Source organism: Macaca thibetana, chromosome 6 (genome assembly GCF_024542745.1).
Source record: "Macaca thibetana thibetana isolate TM-01 chromosome 6, ASM2454274v1, whole genome shotgun sequence".
NCBI lineage: Eukaryota > Metazoa > Chordata > Mammalia > Primates > Cercopithecidae > Macaca > Macaca thibetana.
In genome coordinates this window covers 70546567-70552170 of record NC_065583.1, presented here as the reverse complement: position 1 = coordinate 70552170, position 5604 = coordinate 70546567, and the positions used below count along the sequence as shown (strand labels likewise).

Sequence of the window (5604 nt, the reverse complement as noted above, 5' to 3'; positions counted from 1 at the left end):
GTGGAAAAACGGGAACAGGGCTTCTGAAGCTAATACCTGAAGAATATGGCAACATGAGAAAGCACTGACCCAGCTGCTTTGGTAAATGGAGGAAAGTCATCTCAGGGTTGCTAGGAACATAAGTAAGACCAGACTGTAGATTGTGCTGAAAGAGCTCTAAAAACAAAACAATTTGCTGTTCCTTTAACAATTACTAATATCAAGAACTTGGAATTGTGCCATGAAAGACAGAGCTTAAGATGGGGTGGAGCCCTTACCTCCACTGCTCCCCTAGGCCTAAGGCCTGGCTTCCTTATGGGTATTGGGGCCACACAAACAAGTCTCTGTTTCCTACACAGTGCAAGTGGGGAGCAGGACATGTCCCAGATGATTTGGAACAAGGCCACAGTCCTATGACCTTGCTGGTGTGAAGGGTGAGGTCCATAAGAAAATGGGCAGAGGGTCAACTTGTCTCTTCTTTCATCAAAAAAACTGTGAGGTGTATAGCTTGTGGTCACCCTAGGGCTGCGCCATCTTTCATGCCCAGTGTCAAATCCTGCACTTCTGTAATGCATATTCCCTATCCTGCCAATATAACAGATACCTTGACGGGGTAGGGTAGGGGTTCAGAAGAATCCTTCATCAGCTATGAGGCAAGTACAGCTAGGTGGGATCCTGGAGGCTTGAGGGAACACAACTGTGATGGTTGGTCAGATGGTAGAGAGTTTGGTGAAGCAGGGCATGAGCCACAGGGAGGTTGTCAGGATCCACGCCCAGCTCCTGCAGCAGGCTGTGGTACTCGAGCCTGATCTCCAGTTGTTCAGAAGATTGGTAGACTCTATCCACTCCAACTGCACCTCCCAGTACACATAAATCTTCTGGTTGAAAGTGACATATATGAGACAGGAGCTGTTGCATCCCCCTGCAGGCATACAGGCCTGCACAGAAGGCACAGATATTTTCATTCACTTGGAAGCGGATGACAGTGCGGTTGTGATCAATAACATATGTCTGTCCATCCCAGGTACATGTGACTACCTCCTCATGCCCGTTGCCGGTGACATCCAATTTTTCCAGGGTGAAAAGCTGGTGATCCACCTGCACTGACCACAGCAGCCTGTCTGCTTCCTCCATGAGCTTCAGCATCCCATCCAGTGTGCTCACGGCAAAGATGCCAGAGCCACCACTCTCAGTGCCATGGCCTTGAGAGTTGTTGCCAATTACGTGAGTGGAGACATTCTTGTTGTGGATACAGCCAGATGTCTGGTGCAGCACCACATCTCAGGCAGCTGGGGCCTCCCTACTGCCATCCATGATCCCTTCAGAGGCAGGAGAGGACCCTGTGTCCTTTTTCCACGTACACAGTAGAATTGCATAAGCACAGCCTGGCTAAGATACCATCAGTTCAGGAACACCCAGTGGCCCCAGAGTCACTGACAGGCTGTCCACCTGACCCTCCAGCATCCATTTCTTGAGGGACGCCAGCTGCCCGGGCAGATGTTCAGGACCCTCACCTACCTCCTCCCAGCAGAAAACTCGCACCACACAGTCTGTGTAGCCCACCACCACTCACAACATCCATCTCCGTCTGTGGGCATGAAAGACACAAATTTCAACACTTTTTCATAATAAAAACTCTCAACAAAACAGAAGAAAATAACCTCAACATGATACAGGTCACATACGAAAAAAAACACAGTTAATATTTTTCACAATGGTGAAAAGTTGAAAGCTTTCCCTCTAGGATCAGGAATAAGACCAGGATGCCTACTCTTGCAACACAGTACTGAAAGTCCTAGCCAGAGAAATCAGGGATGACAAAGAAACAAAAAATCTAGAAATCAGAAAGGAAGCAATAAAATTAACTCTGTTTGCATATGGCATGATCTTATCTGTATAAAACCCTAAAGATTTCACATACACACTCAAAATATAAAAAGCATAAAATTAGAAACCAAAGTAAAAAATGTTGGATCATACAAAATCAACATATAAAAATCAGGCAATTAAGAAAACAAGCCCATTTACAATGATATAAAAATAAAATACTAAGAAATAAACTTAACTAAGGAGCTGAAATACATTAAAGATAATTAAATATGGATAAAATTAAAATACATACAAATAAACAAAAATATGTCCTGTGTTTATTGACTGCAAAATTCAACATTGTTAAAATATCCATATTACCCAACATGATTTACAGATTCAGTGCAATCCTTATCGAAATCCCAATGGCAGTTTTTTCAGAAACAGAAAAAGCAATTCAAAAATTAATATGAAACCACAAAAGACCCGAATTGCCAAAATGGTCTTGAGAAAAGAAGAAAGCTAGAGGCATAACATTTTCTGATTTCAAAACATATTATAAAACTAAAGTAAATAAAACAGTATGATACTGGTATAAGACAAATATATAGACCGATGGAACAGAATAGAGAGCTGAGAAGCAAATCTGAGCATACACCACATATATCCACATATAAACAGTCAACTGATCTTTGACAAGGGTGCCAAGAATATATAATATGGAAATGATCATCTCTTTAATCAGCAGAATTTGGAAAAAGAATAAAATTGGACTCTTACTTTTATATCATACACAAAAATCAAGTCAAAATGGGTTCAATGTAAGACCTGAAACTACAAAATTCCTAGGAGAAAACAGCGGGAAACCCTCATGACATTGATCTTAGTGATGATTTCTTGGCTATGTCACAAAAACCACAGCCAAAAAAAAAAAAAAAAAAAAAAAAAAAAAAAAAAAAAACAAAGAAAGCAAAAATACACAAGTGGGACTACACCAAACTAAAAGTTTTTAATCAGAGTAAAAGGCAAGCTATGGAATGGAAGAAAATACTTGTGAACCATACATCTGATAAGGAGTTAATATCCCAAATATGTAAGGAACTCCTTCAACTCAAATAGCAAAAAGGAAAAATAATGCGATACAACAGCAGAAACCCTGAGTACAAAATAACAAAATACTTGAACAAACATTTCCCTAAAGAAGACATACGAATGGCCCACAGGTATATGATGAGATGCTCAGCATCAATAATCATAAGGGAAATGCAAATCAAAACCATAATGAGGCATTATCTGACACCTCTTCAGACAGCTACTATAAAACATAAAAAAAGAAGCAGAGAACAACTGTTAGTGAGGGTCCAGGTTCCCCTTGCATGTTTTACAGGGAAATGTGTGGGCTACAAGTGTATACTTCCTGTTGGACCCATAGACCTCCACCCCTGTTGGTTTGGATATGGTTGGAAATGAGCTACAGCTGGGCTCTCTGAAGAAGGCAGGTCTAGAGGATTGTGTCACCTGGAAGACACTCCAAATTTCAGACAATGCTTAAGTAGAAGATAAGGGGAAACTAGCGGTGAAGCAATAAAATTCTAAGGATTGCAGTGCCTACAATTTAAGCACTATAAAGGGAAGCAGAAAAGAGGAGCACTTGTCATGGCATATTCTGGAATTAAGTAATATATAGACATCAGTTTAGAGTACCATAAAGAAGAAGTAGAAAGAAGATTCAATAAACAATGGAAAAGAGATTAAATTCTTGTAATAACTAGAAATATAATGGAATCTGTGCCCATTAATACAACCTCCACTTGCAGATTTAAGCAAAGAATCACAACTCTCATTAAAATGAAAAAGTCTGGGTCTATTTTATCTATTCAAAACTGCAAAAAGGTAAACAAAAACTGAAAATGAGATATGGGGAAAAATTAATGTAAAGCAAAATAAACTGCCTTCTGTAGGATCAAAGAAGGGTTTTAGAAAACGTATTACAGAAGTATCTAAAAGAAAATTTTTGGAACTTATTGACATTCTAGAAAGAGTAAAAGAAAACTTGGCCTTTATAAAATTGGAAAAAGAATATATAAAGAGAAAATATTGAAATGAAAAGTAACAAAATAAGATGAAGAGGAAGATGGGTGTGTTAAAGAAGATTTTCAGGAATTCTAAAGCCACAACGTAACAAGAAATCTACATTGGAGGCAGCTGCAAAATTAAAACTTAGGACATAATGGTATTGCCTAGGTTGTCTTTTGGAGTTTTTATAGTTTTGGGGAGTTTACATTTAAGTATTTAATCCATCCTGAGTTAATTTTTGTATACGGCATAAGGAAGGGGTCCAGTTTCAATTTTCTGCACATGGCTAGCCAGATATCTCAGCACCATTTATTGAATAGGGAGTCCTTTCCCCCTTGCTTATTTTTGTCAGGTTTGTTGAAGGTCCAGTAACTAAAGATGTGTGGCCTTATTTCTGGGTTCTCTATCTGTTCCATTGGTCCATGTGTCTGTTTTCGTACCAGTATCATGCTGTTTTATTTATTTTATTCCTGTAATATATTTTGAATTTGGGTATCGTGATGCCTCCAGCTTTGTTCTTTTTGCTTATAATTGCCTTGACTATTTGGGCTCTTTTTTAGTTCCATATGAATTTTAAAATAGTTTTTTTCTAGTTCTGTGGTAAACGTCATTGGTAGTTTAATAAGAATAGCATTGAATCTATGAATTACTTTGGGCAATATGACCATTTTAATATTGATTCTTCTTATCCATGAGCATGGAATGTTTTTCCATTTGTTTGTGTCATCTCTGATTTCTTTGATAGGCAATACCATTCTGGACATAAGAATGGAAAAGATTTCATGACAAAGACGCCAAAAGCAATTGCAACAAAAGCAAAAATTGACAAATGAGATCTAGTTAACTAAAGAACTTCTGCACAGCAAATAAAATGATCAACAGAGTGAAGAGATAACCTACAGAATGGAAGAAAATTTTTGCAAACCATGCATCTGACAAAAGTCTATTATCCAGCATCTATAAGAAACTTAAACAAATTTACAAGAAAAAACAACCCCGTTAAAAATGGGCAAAGGACATAAACAGACACTTTTCAAAAGAAGATATACATGCAGCCAACAAGCATATAAAAAAATCTCAACATCACTGGTCATTAGAGAAGTCCAACTCAAAACCATAATTAGATACCATCTCACACAAGTCAGAATGGCTATCATTAAAAAGTAAAAAAGTAAAAGATGCTGGTGAGGTTTTGGCAAAAAAGAATGCTTATATATTGTTGGTGGGAGAGTAAATTAGTTCAACCACTGTGGAAGAGTGTGTAGATTCCTCAAGGACCTAAAAAAACATAAATACCATTCAATCTAGCAATCCTATTACTGCGTATATATCCAAAAAAATATAAATTGTTCTATCATAAATTTGCACACATATGTTTGTTGTAACACTATTCACAATAGCAAAGATATGGAATCAGCCTAAATGTCCACCAGTGGTAGACTGGAGAAAGAAAAAGTGGTACAACTGATCTTTGATAAACCTGACAAAAACCAGCAATGGGAAAAGGATTCCCTATTTAATAAGTGGTGCTGGGAGAACTGGCTATCCATATGCAGAAAATTGAAGCTGGACCTCTTCCTTACACCTTACACAAAAATCAACTCAAGATGGATAGCAGACTTAAATGTAAAATCCAAAACTGCAAAAACCCTGGAAGAAAATCTAGATAATACCATTCAGGAAATAGGCACAGCAAAGATTTCATAATGAAAACCGCAGAAGCAATTGCAACAAAAGCAA

The 5604-nt window shown here is 38.0% G+C and overlaps 1 pseudogene; it reads right to left on the bottom strand.

Moving 5' to 3' along the window:
* Nucleotides 1–263: 263 nt before the first annotated feature.
* On the bottom strand, nucleotides 264–1563 carry LOC126956245 (KICSTOR complex protein ITFG2-like; annotated as a pseudogene).
* Nucleotides 1564–5604: the final 4041 nt, after the last annotated feature.